We start from the raw sequence: 19,121 nt of genomic DNA on the forward strand, positions 1-19,121 counted from the left end.
CCTCCAATATCACTACTCCATAGTTTATGATGGTTTATGTAATGTCCTAACTATGTTAAAGGTTGTTGGTTTTAAACAAAACTAAAAGGATGTGGTTTGCACAAGTAGATTCAAAATAACAGTAGGTTTTTGTAGGAGCTCTCGCCTGTAGAGTAGAAAATGAAACTAGGCTGTGAAAGCCTTTGAAACATCCCAATGACATTACCATCAAATTATGTGACCAGCTTTTAAAGTAATCATGCAAAGACTAAATACCAGTCTCCCTGATCTAAACTAGGCTAGGAGAACCTCAAGTTGTCAAATCACGACACAGAATGACTGGAATTAGTTATATCATCCTTTGTTTTGGATAAAGACTTTTGAACTTGGTGGACGTCACATACAGGGGGAATCATTTTTGTTTACTGCTTTTTAAAATCAGCATAACGCTGCTCGCAGACAGAAGCTTCCACCAAAAATGGCTGTCTATTTCCCTAACTATGGAACCTTCCATAACAATTGCATTTTTATTGTTTGCTGTTCCTTCTTTGGCCACTGGAGCCACGTTCTGAACTGTGCTCCTTCAATATGTCATCACTTGTAACAGCTGCTAAAGCTAAGCATCAGTTTGTGTGGTGCACATGCCAAACACTCCTGCATTTTCTGCCTCTCTAACTCAGATGGTTGTCCTGAAGTTTCTACATGGTGCAGAAACTGCATGTAACAGTCCAGAAGAAATATATCCACCAAGAGCAAGAACAAACTAGTGAGGAATGAATTGTCATGGATGAATAAAAAAGTAAGCACATGTTTTAAGTACTTAAAACAGAGAGAAGAACAAAGCAGAAAATGAAAAGTTTAGGAAAGAAGTCAAAAGTAAAGAGGACAAAGAAATTACAAAATTAAATCAGTAAGGAATATAAAAAAGTACTTCACAAGGACATAAATAATGAAAGAAAAGTCAAGACATGGATGGAGTTACTCACAACATACGCAATAACATCAGAGAATGACAGTGAAATCGTAGAAATTGATTTGCTTCAGTATTTACTAAAGTGACCAACAAGTTAGGCATGACATCAAATAGCATTTCGTATTTATTTTTCTAAAGACATTTAAAATGAAAAGGGGTGATGAATTAAGAGACAGCAGAGATTACAAACATATATTAAGAAAATAAAAGGAACTAGTTTATATTATTCCTACGCTTAAAAGCAATAAAATAAATCCTGGGAATTACAGACCAATTATTCACATGGATTGGTGCTGGAGCTGCTGCTGTTTGCCATTGTTCACCATTTACAAAATCTACCTGGGCATGGGAAGCAGAAGTACAAATTTCAATATTTGCTGATGATATCAAATTGTGGTTTGTAGTTAATGCAGAGGGAGCATAATGACAGAATACACGATGACATTAATAAAATGCAAAATGGAAATGTAATTGACACAATAATTTCAATCTAGTTACATGTAAAGTGGGGCCTTTTGGTTGGACAAATAAAGAGACCACATTCTCCTTACTGAACTAGTGTGTAAATGAGATGAGGAGGAATAGGATGAGGGGACAGAAATACAGTATGTTGGTTAATAAAACCATAAAAGATAGCACAGGGGTTAACTTCCTGAGGAGCAGAATTGAACAGAAAAAATAGAAGCAGGAGTAGGCCAGCAGATCCTTCAATCCTGCCCCATCATTCAATATAATCATGGCTGATCTATGCCGGCCTTAACTCCTTTTTATGTCATTTCCCCATAGGCTTCTTTTCCTCGATCTATCAAATATTTATCCACCTCCACGTTAAATACTTCTAATGATCCAGCCTCCACCATCCTTTGGAGTTTAGAATTCCAGAGATTTACAACCCTCGGCAAGAAATTTCTACGCACCTCAGCTTTAAATGACTGGCCCTTTACCTTGTAACTATGTCCCTTGTTCGAGATTCTCCCATTTATGAAAACATCTCATCATCTACTCAGTCAGCCCCTTCAGGATCTTGTATGTTTAAATAATAAACTCTTCTAAACTCCAAGGACCAAAGACCCAGACTATTTAGTCTGTTTTGATAGGACAGTTCTCTCATTCCAGGAATTAGCTGGTGAATTTCCTTTGGACGATCTCCAATGTTGAACAAAGAACAAAGAGAACAAAGAACAAAGAACAACCCAGCACGGGAAACAGGCCCTTCGGCCCAACGAGCCCGCGCCGCCGCATCACCCTACACCTATTCTACCCTGCATGTCTACGAATGGAACCCTACTCAGTCAGATTCAGGGAAGAAATAGTGTCAATTTGGTAAAAACCGATTAGCCTAAGAGCACATCTTTGGGGTGTGGGAGGAAACCGGAGCGCCCGGAGGAAACCCACGCAACCACAGGGAGAATGCGCAAACTCCCACAGACACAGGCCCAAATCCATGTGTCTGCACAGCCAGCAGTGCTAGTCACTGAGCTGTTGCAGCGCCCGTCTACCGGTCCAGGATCAAGCACACACACCGACATGAAGTACTAGGCCACTCCTGGACTTCCAAGAGCAGCCCACGCACGACCCTCCGTGTGCATGCCCCTCGCTTGACACGAGGTGGACCTCCACCTGTGGAATAAAGACAAAAAATATTAATCATACAGCCTGCCCTTCCGGTGTCTCCCGAGGTTTAACCCTATTTAATAGCCCCTACCATATCCCTCCATTCTCGTTTCACTCATGTGCCTATCTAACTGCATCTTAAACGAGTCCAACGTTCCTGCCTCCACCACCCTACTCGGTAGCGCATTCCAGACCCCCACAACTCTCTGCGTAAAGAACCTTCTTCTCACCTCCAAATTATACCTCTCCCCCCTCACCCTTAAATGATGACCTCTCGTGTTCGTACCCAGTCTAGGGAGCAGTCTCTCACCATTAACTCTATCTATTCCCTTCAGTATCTTATATACTTCTATCATGTCCCCTCTCAATCTCCGTCTTTCCAAGGAGAATAGCCCCAGTTTCTTCAATCTCTCCTCGTAACCCAGTCCCCCCATGCCAGGCAACATCCTGGTAAACCTCCTCTGCACCCTTTCCAGAGACTCCACGTCCTTCCGGTAGTAAGGTGACCAGAACTGGACGCAGTACTCCAAATGCGGTCTAACCAACGTTCTGTACAACTGAAGCATTAGACGGCAGCTTTTATACTCTATGCCCCTTCCTATAAAGGCTAACATCCCATAAGCCTTCCTAACAACCTTCTCCACTTGTGACGCAACCTTCATGGATTTGTGAACCTGCACTCCCAGGTCCCTCTGTATGTCTATACTCCTAATCGGCCTACCTTTTATCACATAGCTCCTCTCTGCATTATTCCGTCCAAAATGCATCACCTCGCATTTGTCAGGATTAAATGCCATCTGCCACCTATCTGCCCACTGCACCAACCTATCTATATCCTGTTGTATCACCTGACAATCCAGTTCCGTACCCGCCAACCCTGCCATCTTGGTGTCATCAGCAAACTTGCTGATCACACCACCTACGCCCTCTTCCAAGTCATTTATGTAGACTACAAAGAGGAGAGGTCCCAGTACTGAGCCCTGTGGCACACCACTGGTCACTGGCCTCCAGCCCGACAAGGTCCCCTCCACAACTACCCTCTGTCTCCTATTTCCCAGCCAGTTCTCAATCCACCTAGCTACCTGGCCTCGTATCCCATGCGCCTTAACCTTTTCTACCAGCCTACCGTGAGGGACTTTGTCAAACGCCTTACTGAAATCCATATAGATGACATCAACGGCTCTCCCATCGTCAACTGTTTTTGTCACCTCCTCAAAGAATTCCACCAGATTCGTAAGGCAAGACCTCCCTCTAACAAAGCCATGTTGCGTATCCCTAATCAGATCGCAACGCTCCAAATGCTCATACATCCTACTCCTAAGTATTTTTTCCATTAACTTCCCTACCACCGACGTCAAACTCACCGGTCTATAATTCCCAGGATTATCCCTACTACCTTTTTTGAACAACGGGACCACATTTGCTACCCTCCAGTCTTCTGGGACCTCACCTGTGTCCAAAGAAGAGACAAAGATGTGCGCCAGAGGCCCAGCAATTTCATCTTTCGCCTCCCTAAGCAGCCTGGGATAAATACCATCAGGCCCCGGAGCTTTATCCGTCCTTACACTACCTAAAAGCCCTAGCACTTCCTCTCTCATAATAACTATATCCTGCAACTGAACCTCCGCTCCCTCCAAGAGACCGCACGATTCCGAACCCCTCTCCTTCGTGAATACCGACGCAAAGTATTCATTCAGGAGCTCCCCCATTCCCTCCGACTCAATACACAACTCTCCACTCTTGTCCCTAAGAGGACCAATTTTCCCTCTAACTACTCTCTTGCCTCTAATATAGGAATAAAATGCCTTTGGATTTTCCTTAATCCTACCAGCCAAAGCCATCTCATGCCTTCTCTTCGCCCTTCTAATTCCCCTTTTTAGCTCCCTCCTACTCTCTCTATATTCCTCCAGCATACTCTCCGTACCCATTTGTTTTGACCTAACATACGCCTCCCTCTTCTTCCTGACCAAGTCTTCAATATCCCCCGTAATCCACGGCTCTCTAATCCTACCTTTCCCATCCTTTCACTTAACCGGAACATACCTTCCCTGCAACCATTTCATTTTGTCCCTAAAAGCCTCCCACTTGCCAACCGTGGACTTGCCAGCTAACAGTCCCTCCCAATCAGTTTGCTGCAGCTCCCTCCTAATCCTGCCATAGCTCGCCTTTCCCCAGTTCAGCACACTCCCGTTCGGACGGCACTCGTCCCTTTCCATTTTTATCCTAAAGTAGACGGACTTGTGGTCACTGTTCGCCACATGTTCGCCTACCTCTACCTCACCCACCTGCCCCGGCTCGTTTCCCAACACTAAATCCAGTATAGCCCCTCCCCTAGTCGGGCTAGTTACATACTGTTCTAGCGACCCTTCCATAACACATTTCACAAACTCCTCTCCCTCCGTACCCCCAGCTCTAGGCCCCCTCCAATTCACTCCGGGAAAATTAAAATCACCCACTACAACCACTCTATTCTTCCTGCACCTGTCCAAAATGTCCCTGCAAATGCCTTCCTCCACTGACCTCGGGCTGTTGGGTGGCCTATAATACACCCCTAGCAATGTGATCTCTCCCTTTTTATTCCTCAACTCCACCCACAGTGACTCAATCCCTATCTCTTCCATATCGTCCTCCCTCTGCACTACTGTGATGTTTTCCTTGACTAACAGTGCCACCCCTCCACCTCTCTTCAACCCTCCTCTGTCACACCTAAAACACTTGTACCCAGGAACATTCAGCTGCCAGTCCTGCCCTTCCCGTAACCACGTCTCCGTTACAGCCACCACATCTAACTGCCTCACAAACATCAAGGCCCTAAGCTCATCCGTTTTCCCTGCCACACTCCTAGCATTGAAACAGACACAGTTCAACCCACAAGTGTCCCTCGGAACCACCTTCTCACTTATAATTTTCCTTTCACCCGACTCTCTCCCAGCCACCTCCCCACCCTATTAGTTTAAACCATTCCTGAACACCCCAGCTAACCTCCCCGCTAAGACACTAGTCCCCCTCCCGTTCAAATCCTCCCCACCCCTCCTGTACAATTGCCTTTCTCTCCTAAACACCTCCCAGTGATCCACAAAAGTAAACCCCTCTACCCTACACCAGTCCCTCAACCATGCATTCAACTGCATGATCTCGTCATTCTTAGCCCTGCTCGTACGGGGTAACAACCCAGACAGTGCCACCCAGGAGGTCCTGCTCTTTAGTTTGGCCCCCTTTTGCTATGTCCCTTTTTAAGGCAAGAGGATCAAAACTGTACACAATATTCCAGGTGAGGCCTCACCTACACGCTGTAGAATTACAACAAAACCACCCTATTTTTAAACTCCAACGCCTTTGCAATAAAAGCCAACATGCTGTTTACTTCCTAAACTACTTGTTGGACGGGTGAACATAAGAACATAAGAACATAAGAAATAGGAGCAGGAGTAGGCCATCTGGCCCTTCGAGCCTGCCCCGCCATTCAATAAGATCATGGCTGATCTGTCGTGGCTCAGTTCCACTTTCCCGCCCTCTCCCCATAACCCTTAATCCCCTCTCTTATCAAAAACCCATCAACCCGCTTCTTAAAAATATTTAGCGAGGCAGCCTCCACCACTTCAACGGGCAGAGAATTCCAGAGATTCACCACCCTTTGAGTGAAGAAGTTCCTCCTCAACTCCGTTCTGAACCGCCCCCCCTTTATCTTGAGGCTGTGCCCCCTAGTCCTACTGTCTTTTTTGAGCGGGAAGAGTCTTTCCACCTCTATCCTATCCATCCCATTCATCATCTTATACGTCTCAATGAGATCTCCCCTCATTCTTCTAAACTCTAATGAGTACAAGCCTAGTTTATTCAGCCTCTCCTCATAGCTCAACCCCCTCAACTCCGGTATCAGCCTAGTAAACCTCCTCTGCACTCCCTCCAAGGCCAAAATATCCTTGCGCAGGTGCGGCGCCCAAAACTGCACACAGTACTCCAGCTGCGGCCTCACCAATGCCCTATACAGCTGCAGCAAGACCTCCCTACTTTTATATTCAATCCCCTTCGCTATGAAGGCCAGCATCCCATTCGCCTTCCTGACCACCTGCTGCACCTGCAGGCTGGGTTTTTGCGACTCATGCACAAGGACCCCGAGGTCCCTCTGCACCGTCGCCTGCTGCAGTTTTTCGCCACGTAAGTAATAGTCCTTCCTACCATTCTTCCTACCAAAGTGGACCACCTCACACTTGCCAACATTAAATTCCATTTGCCATTTCCTGGCCCATTCGCCCAGCCTATCTAGATCCTTCTGCAGACTCTCCACACCCTCCGCACAATTTGCCTTTCCCCCAATCTTGGTGTCATCAGCAAATTTCGACACCCTACACTCGGTTCCCTCCTCCAGATCATCTATATAAATGGTAAATAGCTGAGGCCCCAGCACCGACCCCTGGGGCACCCCACTAGTCACCAACCGCCAATCCGAATAGCACCCATTGACCCCCACTCTCTGCCTCCTATTTGACAACCAATCCTCTATCCACGCTAACACCCTACCCCCAACTCCATGTCCTCTGACCTTCTGCAGTAACCTCTTGTGAGGTACCTTATCAAACGCCTTCTGAAAATCCAGAAAGACCACATCCACCGGCTCTCCTCTATCCACCGCCCTAGACACATCCTCATAGAACTCCAGTAAATTTGTCAGACACGACTTCCCTTTAATGAAACCGTGTTGCGTCTGCCCTATCAAGCAATTCCCTTCAAGATGCCTCGCAATTTCCTCCTTAATGACGGATTCTAACATTTTACCTACCACAGACGTTAAACTAACCGGCCTGTAATTCCCCGCCTTTTGCCTGGCACCCTTCTTAAACAACGGCGTAACATTAGCCGTTTTCCAATCCTCCGGCACTTCCCCGGAATCCAGCGACGTCTGGAAAATAACCACCAAGGCATCCACTATCACCTCCGCCATTTCTTTCAGAACCCTCGGATGCATTCCATCCGGTCCTGGGGACTTGTCCACAATCAGCCCCTCCAGTCTGTCACGCACCACCTCTCTAGTAACAGTAATGTCATTAAGACCCTCCAGTCCTACCACCTTTCCATCGCTAACACCCGGCAAATTATTCACGTCCTCCTCCGTGAAGACAGAAACAAAAAAGTTATTCAAGACCTTAGCCATATCCCCATCCCCTACCACTAGGTCCCCTTTCTCATCCGCTAAGGGACCAACGTTCACCCTAGCCAGCCTCTTCCTTTTTATATATTTATAAAAACTCTTGCTATCCTTTTTTATATTAAGTGCTAGCCCAGCTTCATAGCTTCTTCTACCCTCCTTTATCAACTTTTTTGTCAATCTTTGTTGACATTTAAACCTTTCCCAATCCTCTTCTCGCCCACTGCTCTTAGCTACTCTAAATTCCTCCGCTTTTAATTTAACACTTTCCTTCACCTCCTTCGTTATCCACGGCTTATTACCTCTCTTCCTACTGTCCTTTTTAACCATCGGAATAAATTTCTGCTGAGCACCAAGAAAGATCTCCTTAAAGATCCTCCACTGCTCCTCAGCAGACCTACCTTCCAACGCGCTCCCCCAGTCCACATTCGCCAATTCTTCTCTCATCCTACCATACTCCCCTCTATTCAAACAAAGGACACGTGTCCGGGAACCCACTTTCTCCTCCTCCATCTGCAACAGAAACTCCACCATACAATGATCACTCTCTCCAAGAGGATCCTTCACCTCAAGGTCCCTAATTCTACCCGCCTCATTACATAGCACCAGATCCAAGATAGCTCGCTCCCTCGTCGGCTCCAACACACACTGTTCCAGGAAACTATCCCGGCAGCATTCCAAGAACTCCTCCTCGAGCCCACCTCGTCCAACATGGGTCAACCAATCAATATGCAGATTGAAATCCCCCATAACTACTGCCGTCCCATTCCTGCACGCCGCACTTATTTGCGCGTTAACAGCCCGCCCCACCTCCAGATCATTATTCGGGGGCCTATAGACGACACCCACCAGCGTCTTCCTCCCTTTGCTGTTCCTAATCTCCACCCACAACGATTCCACTTTCTGCTCTTTGGCTCCGATATCATCCCTTGCTACCACCTTGATGCTGTCCTTAATCAGCAGAGCTACGCCACCCCCTCTTTCCTCCTGCCTATCCTTCCTAAACACTTGATAGCCCTGTACATTCATCTCCCAGTCCCTGTCACCTTGCAGCCACGTCTCTGTAATGGCCACCAGATCGTATCCATTTGTGTCGATCTTGATTCATGCACTAGAACATCTCACTCCCTCTGTATTTCACCCACCTGCAGTCTCTCTCCATTTAGATAATAATCTACCTTTTGATTCCTCTACTAAAGTTCATGATCTCACAAGTTCCCACATTAAACTCCATTTGCCAAGTTTTCACCCATTCTATATCCTGTTGCAGAATCACAATATCCTTACAGCAACACACCTATCAGTGCCAGGGACCTAGGTTCAATTCTGGGGGTGTGTGTGTGTGTGTGTGTGTGTGTGTGTGTGTGTGTGTGTGTATATATATATATATATATATATATGTGTGTGTGTATGTGTGTGTATATATATATATATATATATATATGTGTGTGTGTGTGTATGTGTGTGTGTGTATGTGTATATATATATATGTGTGTGTGTATATATATGTGTGTGTGTATGTATATATATATATATGTGTGTGTGTGTGTGTATATGTATATATATATATGTGTGTGTATATGTATATATATATATGTGTGTGTATATGTATATATATATATGTGTGTGTATATATATGTGTGTGTGTGTGGTTTGCAGGTTCTCGTCATGTCTATGTTGGTTTTCCCCGGTGTTCCAGTTTCCCCTCACAGTCCAAAGATGTGCAGGTTAGGTTGATGGGCCATGCTAAATTTCCCTTCGTGTCAAAAGGATTAGCAGGGTGAATACGTGGGTTACAGAGATAGGGCCTGGGTGGGATTGGTGTTGGTGCAAACTCGATAGGCCAAACGGCCTCCTTCCACACTATAGGATGCCACAATTCATCACATCCTGCCCTTCCACCTATATCCATATCATCAGCAAATTTGGAAACCTCCTGTTCTGTTCCTTCCTTCAGGTTATTAATGTAAAATAGACAGCAACTGTGGGCAAAGAACTGTTCCCTGTGGTACTCTACTAGTTGTATTTTTCCCACTCTGGAAAGGACCCATTTATTCCAACTCTCGGTTTTCTATGTGACGGCCAGTTTTCAATCCTACAATCAAAGCTAGTACACTTCTCCAATTCCATGGGCTTTTACTTTATGCACAAGCCTCTGATGAAGCACCTTGTCAAATGCCTTTTGGAAATCTAAATAAACTACACCTACAGATTTAACATAAGAACATATGAAATAGGAGCAGGAGTAGGCCATCCAGCCCTTCGAGCCTGCCCCGCCATTCAAAAAGATCATAGCTGATCTGATCTGAAGTGGATCAGTTCCACTTTCCCGCTTTCTCCCCATAACCTTTAATTCCCTTGTCTATCAGAAATTTATCTACCCGTGACTTAAAAATATTCAATGAGGTAGCCTCCACCACTTCAATTCCAGAGATTCACCACCCTTTGAGTGAAGAAGTTCCTCCTCAACTCTGTTTTAAAGTGCCCCCCCCTCCCCCCCACCACCATTTTGAGACTGTGCCTCTAGTTCTGCTTTCCTTTCTAAGCGGAAAGAATCTCTCTACCTCTACCCTATCTAGCCTCTTCATTATATGTCTCTATAAGATCCTCCCTCAGCCTTCTAAACTCCAATGAGTACAGGCCCAGTCTATTCAATCTCTCCTCATAAGCTAACCCCCTCATCTCCGGTATCAGCCTGGTGAACCTTCTCTGTACTCCCTCCAAGGCCAATATATCCTTTCGCAAATAAGGGGATCAAAACTGCACACAGTACTCCAGTTGCGGCCTCACCAGTGCCCTGTACAGTTGCAGCAAGACCTCCCTGCTTTTATATTCTATCCCCCTCGCTATAAAGGCTAGCATTCCATTCGCCTTCTTGATCACCTGCTGCACCTGCAGACTGGGTTTTTGCAATTCGTGCACAAGGACCCCCAGTTCCCTCTGCACTGTAGCATGCTGCAGCTTTTCACCCTTTAAATAATAACCCCTCCTACTATTATTTCTACCAAAGTGGATAACCTCACATTTGCTAATGTTATACTCCATCTGCCAGGTCCTTGCCCACTCACTCAGCCTATCCAGATCTCTCTGCAGACTTTCTGCTCCCTCCACACAATTTGCTTTTCCACTAATCTTCGTTTCATCAGCAAATTTTGTTACTCTACACTCAGCCCCCTCCTCCATATCGTCTATGTAAATGGTAAACAGTTGAGGCCCCAGCGCCGATCCCTGCGGCATGCCACTAGTCACCAACCAGAATAGCACCCATTGTTTCCAACTCTCTGCTTCCTGTTAGATAACCAATCCTCAATCCACGCTAACACTTTACCCCCAATTCCGTGTACCCTAACCATTTGCAGCAACCTTTTGTGAGGCACCTTATCGAACGCCTTCTAGAAATCTAAAAACACTACATCCACCGGTTCCCCTCAGTCTACTGTACTAGTCACATCCTCATAGAAATCCAATAAATTAGTTAAACACGACTTCCCCTTCACGAATCCATGCTGCATCTGCTTGATCAAACCATTCTCTTCTACGTGTCTTGCTATTTCTTCTTTGATGATAGATTCTAGCATTTTCCAACTACGGACGTTAAGCTAACTGGCATATAGTTCCTGGCCTTTTGTCTGCTACCTTTTTTAAACAGCGGCGTAACATTAGCCGTTTTTGAATCCTCCAGCACTCCCCAAGAGTGCAGTGAATTTTGATAAATAATTAAAATCTGTTTGAACAGAGGGACGTATGATAAGATGAGGGCGGAATTGGCGAATGTATTACTAAAGTATTACTAAAGGGGAATAATGGAGGGGAATAAAGGGGAATAATGGAGGGGCATGTGATGTGCTGTTTCTGTATGATGTGGGAGCTGGTGGACCCCAGGGTCCTTCCCTGTGACCATGTCTGCAGTAAGTGCAGGTTGCTGGAGGAGCTCCAGCTCAAGGTAAATGAGCTGGCCTCTGAGCTCACGATACTGAGGCTCATCAGGGGAGGGAGGGTGCCATTGATAATGGGGTGCAAGAGACATCCACACCCCCTAGACTGGCTAACTCTAAGGGTCAGGAACAGGAGGGAGCTGCTGAGAGGGGGAAGGAGGGTGGGAATCGGAGGAAGGAGGGTGGGGACCAGAGGAAGGAGGGTGGGGACCAGAGGAAGGAGGGTGGGGACCAAATGCCTCAGCCTCTCAATCTGCATAACAGGTTTGAGGTTCTTGCTTCCAGTGTGGACGAGAACGAGGGCTGTGAGGTTGATGAGCAAACTGCACACGGTACAGTGATGCAGACACAGAACATTGACAAAGAGAAGGTGAAAAGGAATGTAGTGGTAATTGGGGATAGTGTGGTTAAGGGTATTGACACTGTCCTTTGTCACAATGACAAAGAGCACAGAAGGGTGTGTTGTCTGCCTGGTGCTCGGGTCCAGGATGTCGCATCTGGGCTGCAGAGGAACCTGGAGTGGGAGGGTGAGAATCCAGTCATTGTAGTACATGTGGGTGCCAACGATGGAGGCAAAATGCAAACTGAGGATCTGGGGAGGGAGTATGAAAAGCTGGGAATGGAATTAAAAAGTAGAACCGACAAGGTGGTTATCTCTGGATTACTGCCTGAACCATGTGCAGACGGGCGTAGGGTTGATAAGATTAAGGAAGTGAATGGGTGGCTCAGGGATTGGTGTGGAAGGAATGGGTTTGAAGTTATGGGACATTGGCATCAGTACTGGGGTAGGTGGGACCTGTTCAGGTGGGATGGGGTTGATCTGAACCGTGCTGGGGCCAGAGTCCTGGCGAATCATGTAAATAGGACTGTAGATAGGGCATTAAACTAATTCGAGGGGGGGGAGAGGGTAGGTGAAATTACAGGGCCTAAAGTACAGGAGAGGGTACAGGTATGGGAAGAGGCCAAGGATGTCCCAATAATAAAGGGAGTAGGGGGCGTGAGTAAGGTTGGTGGCATTCCTGCAAATAGGGTACAGGTGAAGGCTGGGATGAAGGCACTTTATCTGAATGCACGAAGCATTCGGAATAAAGTAAATGAGCTGGTGGCGCAGATCAGCACAAATGGATGTGATCTGATGGCCATTACAGGGACGTGGCTGCAGGATGACAGGGACTGGGAGCTAAATGTACAGGGGTATCAAGTGTTTAGGAAGGATAGGTGGGAGGAAAAAGGGGGGGGTGTGTAGCTCTGCTGATCAAGGATAGCATCAGGGTGGTAGTAAGGGATGATATAGGAACCAAAGAGCAGAATGTGGAATCACTGTGGGTGGAGATTAGGAACAGCAAAGGGAGGAAGACGCTGGTGGGTGTCGTCTATAGGCCCCCAAATAATGATCTGGAGGTGGGGCAGGCTGTTAACGTGCAAATAAATGCAGCGTGCAGGAATGGAACAGCAATAATTATGGGGGATTTCGATCTACATATTGATTGGTCGACCCATGCTGGACGTGGTGGGCTTGAGGAAGAGTTCTTAGAATGCTGCCAGGATAGTTTCCTTGAACAGTATGTGTTGGAGCCGACGAGGGAGCGAGCTATCTTGGATCTGGTGTTATGTAATGAGGCGGGTAGAATTAGGGACCTTGTGGTGAAGGATCCTCTTGGGAAGAGTGACCATTGTATGGTGGAATTTCTGATGCAGATGGAGGAGGAGAAAGTGGGTTCCCGGACATGTGTCCTTTGTTTGAACAGAGGGGAGTACGATAGGATGAGAGAGGAATTGGCAAATGTTGATTGGGGGAGCGCACTGGAAGGTAGGTCTGCTGAGGAGCAGTGGAGGATCTTTAAGGAGATCTTTCTCGGTGCTCAGCAGAAATTTATTCCGATGGTTAAAAAGGATCGTAGGAGGAGAGATAATCAGCCGTGGATAACGAAGGAGGTAGAGTATTAAATTAAAAGCGGATGCGTTTAGAGTAGCTAAGAGTAGTGGGCGAGAAGAGGATTGGGAGAGGTTTAAATGTCAACAAAGAATGACAAAGAAGTTGATAAAGAAGGGTAGGATAAACTATGAAGCTGGGCTGGCGCTAAATATAAAAAAGGATAGTAAGAGATTTTATAAATATATAAAAAGGAAGAGGCCGACTAGGGTGAACATTGGACCCTTAGAGGATGAGAGGGCGGACTTAGTGGTAGGGGATGGGGAAACGGCAACGGCTGAGGCCTTGAATAACTTTTTTGTTTCGGTCTTCCCGGAGGAGGACGTGAATAGTTTGCCGGGTGTTAGCGATGGGAAGATGGTAGGAGTGGAGGGTCTGAATGACATTATTGTTACTAGAGAGGCGGTGCTCGACAGACTGGAGGGACTGATTGCGGACAAGTCCCCAGGTCCGGATGGAATGCATCCAAGGGTTCTGAAGGAAATGGCAGAGGTGATAGTGGATGCCTTGATGATTATTTTCCAAACGTCGCTGGATTCCGGGGAAGTGCCGGAAGATTGGAAAACGGCTAATGTTACGCCGTTGTTTAAGAAGGGTGGCAGGCAAAAGGCAGGGAATTATAGGCCGGTTAGTTTAACGTCTGTTGTAGATAAAATGCTCGAATCCGTGATCAAGGAGAAAATAGCGAGGCATCTTGAGGAGAATTGTTTGATAGAGCAGACGCAGCACGGTTTCGTTAAGGGGAAGTCGTGTCTGACGAATTTACTGGAGTTCTATGAGGATGTGTCTAGGGCGGTGGACAGAGGAGAGCCGGTGGATGTGGTGTTTCTTGATTTTCAGAAGGCGTTTGACGAGGTGCTGCACAAGAAGTTATTACAGAAGGTTAGGGGGCATGGATTTGGGGGTAGGGTGTTAGCGTGGATAGGGGATTGGCTGTCAAATAGGAGGCAGAGAGTGGGGGTCAATGGGTGCTATTCGGATTGGCGGTTGGTGACTAGTGGAGTGCCCCAGGGATCGGTGCTGGGGCCTCAGCTATTTACCATTTATATAGATGATCTGGAGGGAACCGAGTGTATAGTGTCGAAATTTGCTGATGACACCAAGATTGGTGGAACGGCAAACTGTGCGGAGGGTGTGGAAAGTCTGCAGAAGGATCTAGATAGGCTGGGCGAATGGGCCAGGAACTGGCAAATGGAATTTAATGTTGGCAAATGTGAAGTTGCCCACTTTGGTAGGAATAATGGTAGGAAGGACTATTACTTACATGGCGAAAAACTGCAGCATGCAACGGTGCAGAGGGACCTCGAGGTCCTTGTGCATGAGTCGCAAAAACCCAGCCTGCAGCTGCAGCAGGTGGTCAGGAAGGCGAATGGGATGCTGGCCTTCATAACGAGGGGGATTGAATATAAAAGTAGGGAGGTCTTGCTGCAGCTGTACAGGGCACTGGTGAGGCCGCAGCTGGAGTACTGTGTGCAGTTTTGGTCGCCGCACTTACGCAAGGATATTTTGGCCTTGGAGGGAGTGCAGAGGAGGTTTACTAGGCTGATATCGGAGTTGAGGGGGTTGAACTATGAGGAGAGGCTGAATAAACTAGGCTTGTACTCGTTAGAGTTTAGAAGAATGAGGGGAGATCTCATTGAGACATATAAGATGATGAATGGGATGGATAGGATAGAGGTGGAGAGGCTCTTCCCGCTCAGAAAGGACAGTAGGACTAGAGGGCACAGACTCAAGATGGGGGGGGGGGGGGGGGGGGGGGGGGGGGGCAGTTTAGAACGGAGTTGAGGAGGAACTCCTTCACTCAAAGGGTGGTGAATCTCTGGAATTCTCTGCCTGTTGAAGTGGTGGAGGCTGCCTCGCTAAATATATTTAAGACGCGGGTAGATAGGTTTTTGATAGGCAAGGGGATGAAGGGTTATGGGGAGAGGGCGGGAAAGTGGAATTGAGCCACGACAGATCAGCCATGATCTTATGGAATGGCGGGGCAGGCTCGAAGGGCTAGATGGCCTACTCCTGCTCTTATTTCTTATGTTCTTATGAATGTAGACGGGGGGCGCAGATTGGTTGGTAGGACAGCTGAGGATCAATGGAGGATCTTTAAGGAAATCTTTTTCAGTGCTCAGCAGAAATATATTCCGATGGTAAAGAAGGACAGTAAGAGAAGGGATAACAACCGTGGTTATCGAAGGAAATAAAAGGAGAGTATTAAATTAAAAGCCGATGCATACAGAACAGCTAAAAATAGTGGGGAATTAGAAGATTGGGAAAGATTTAAAAATCAACAAAGAATGACTAAGAAAGGAAAGGTAGAGTATGAAGCTAAACTAGCTCTAAATATAAAAAATGATAGTAAAAGTTTTTACAAATATATAAAGAGGAGGAGACTGGCTAGAGCAAATGTTGGGCTCTTGGAGGACAAGAGGGGGGATTTAGCGGTGAGTAACGAGGAAATGGCTGAAGCTTTAAATAAGTTTTTTGTGTTGGTCTTCACGGAGGAGGACACAAATAGCTTGCCGAATATTAAAGATAAAGGGATGGTAGGAGAGGACGTCCTTAATGCAATTACTGTCACTAGAGAAGTAGTGCTTGGTAGACTAACGAGACTGAAGGTAGACAAGTCCCCGGGACCGGATGGAATGCATCCCAGGGTTCTGAAAGAAATGGCAGATTTCCCTCTATCTACTCTGTTACATTCTCAAATTTGTCAAACATGATTGAACTTTCATCGAACCGTATTGACTAGGTTTGATTATATTCAACATTCCTAAATAATTAGCTATTTCTTCTAATTATTGATTCCAGCATCTTGCCAATAATAGACGTTAAGCTGACTGGTTCCCTGCCTTTTTGAACAAGGGAGTCACAATTGGCCGTTTTCCAATCTTGTGAAACCCTCCCGGAATTTAGCGAGTTACAAAAAATTTCAACCAAAGGGTCCAATATCTCTGCAGCCACTTCCATTATAAACCTAGCATGCAATTCATTGGGTGCTGGCAACTTGACCACTTTTAACCCCTTGAGTTTCTCTAACCATTACGATTGAGACTTTTTTAAGTTCTAACATGTTATTTGAAATCAGCCCATCTGACATCTTGGAAATATTCCACAGGGAAGACTGATGCAAAAGAATTATTTAGCGTATCTGCCATTTCTTTGTTGCTGTTATCAATTCACCAACCTTTTTTTAGCAGAGCTCCCACATTTACCTGTCTATTTATAAATTTATAGAAATGCTCATGTTTGTTTTATGATACATGCAAGTTCTCGCAAACTTCATTTTCTCCCTTCTCATCAGCTTTTTAGTCTTTTGCTGGCAGATCCTAAAACCTTCCTTGTCCTCTGGTCTACCACTATCCCTTGCCACTATGTCTGGCCTGCTTTTCAATTTAACATTACCCCTGACCTTCTTTGTTAACCTTTTGGTACTTTACTCCTAATTAATTAAGAAAACCAATCAAGTCCAATCAGAGATCCAACATGAGGGATAAACCAGGTCCAAGCTGACAAGAATATACATCCCATCTTGGGCTTGATCAAACAAGATCCAAGCTGACAGGATGAGATATTACACCCCTTCCCAGGCTTAATCTAACACTTCATCTTAGCCAAAAGGCCAAGATGGCTTTGAAATATTGCATCAGCTAAAGCTTCGGTTTAACCTCATTGGCTATCCTGATCACTCACTTTACCCTCGCTCAGGAAAACCACGACCGCAGACGTCACCACACCCCAAGAGCAATGGGCTGGCCATAACCATGGACATTGCCTCTTTCTCATGGAATCCTTCTTTGTTGGGGATTAATTCCTGCTGAGCATTTTGGATCAGGTATTTCATCATTGCTCACTGACTGACCTGCATCTTAAGCTTGTTTATCCAGTTCACCTTAGACAATTCCTCATCATTCCATTATTATTGCCCTTATTCAAGTTGACGACACTGGTTATGGACGCATGGCGTTCACCTTCAAACTGTGTCCAGAATTAGATCATATTGTGGTCACTACTCCATAGGGGATCCTTAATCAAAAGATCCCTTATTAATCCTTATTCATTACACAAAACCAAATCTAAACTAGCCCGTTCCCCAGTAGGTTCCACAACATACTGCTCTAAAAAACAAATCCTAATGCACTCCACAAATTCTTCTTCTACGCTACCTTTGCCAGTTTGGTTTACGCAATCAACATATAGGTTCTAAAATCTCTCATAATTGCAGTTCCCTTCAAATACACTGCCATATTTCCCCATTTATGTTTTGACTTAGAGAGGTCCCATTTTGGGGATCCATAGACTATTCCTCTCCCTCATCTTCCCCTGCTATTCATGATTTCAACTCAAACCAATTCTATGTCACTATCCACAGACTTCATATCACGACTCAGCACTGCTCTGAAGCCTTCCTCAATTAACACTACCCCACCGCCTTCCCCCTTTGGCCTGTTCTTTTGCAACACTGCATACCCCAGAATGTTGAGCACCCAGTTCTGGTCACCTTGCAACCTTGATTTTGTAATAGCTAAGAAGACATCACACTCATATGTTGAAATCTATGCTAACAACCCATATATCTTGCTGCTTTGCACCTTCAGATAATGAACATTTAACTCTGGTTTTTTTTTAATCGTTTACAACTCTGGATTTGCTTTGTGAGAAGTCTCACAGCACCCGGTTAAAGTATAACAGGTTTATTTGGTAGTAAATGCCACTAGCTTTTGAAACGCTGTTCCTTCATTAGGTGAGTGGAGAGTTCTGATCACAAACAGGGCATATAAAGGCACACACAGTTTACAGAATACTGATTAAAATGCAAGTCTTCGCAGCTAATCTGCTATTCAAGTCATAAAGATGCAATGTGAGTGGAGATAGCATTAAGCATAGGTTAAAGAGATGTGCATCGTCTCCAGGCAGGACAGTAATGTGAGATATTGCAAGTTCAGGCAAGTCACGGGGGTTTCAGATAGTGTGACATGAACCCAAGATCCCAGTTGAGGCCGTCCTCATGTGTGCAGAACTTGGCTATCAGTTTCTGCTCAGCGACTCTGCGCTGTCATATGTCGTGAAGGCTGCCTTGGAGAATGTTTACCTGAAGATCACAGGCCGAATGCCCATGACCGCTGAAGTGTTCGCCAACAGGGAGGGAAGAGTCTTGCCTGTGACTGTCAAGCGGTGTCCATTCATCCATTGTCGTAGCATCTGCATGGTCTCCCCAATGTACCATGCCTCGGGATATCCTTTCCTGCAGCGTATCAGGTAGACAACGAGCTGCAAGAGTATATGCCACGTACCTAGTGGATGGTGTTCTCACATGAAACGATGGTATCTATGTCGATGTCCTGGCATGTCTTGCAGAGGTTGCTATGGCAAGTTTGTGTGATTGCTTGGTCACTGTTCTGCTGAAGGCTGGGTTGTTTGCTGCAGACAATGGTCTGGAAACAGTATGTTGTGAAGGCTGCCTTGGAGAAGCTTTACCCGAAGATCAGAGGCCAAATGCCTGTGACTGCTGAAGTGTTTGCAATAGGAAGGTAACAGTCTTGCCTGGTGATT

The 19,121-nt window shown here is 45.9% G+C and overlaps 1 protein-coding gene across 1 annotated transcript in view; it reads right to left on the reverse strand.

Annotated features, from left to right (window-relative positions):
* Positions 1-19,121, reverse strand: part of jazf1b (JAZF zinc finger 1b) — a 261,570-nt gene that overhangs the window by 228,827 nt on the left and 13,622 nt on the right. The window lies entirely within an intron of this gene.

This window comes from Carcharhinus amblyrhynchos, chromosome 2, assembly GCF_965287045.1.
Source record: "Carcharhinus amblyrhynchos chromosome 2, sCarAmb.v2.hapA, whole genome shotgun sequence".
In the NCBI taxonomy this organism is placed as follows: Eukaryota; Metazoa; Chordata; class Chondrichthyes; order Carcharhiniformes; family Carcharhinidae; genus Carcharhinus; species Carcharhinus amblyrhynchos.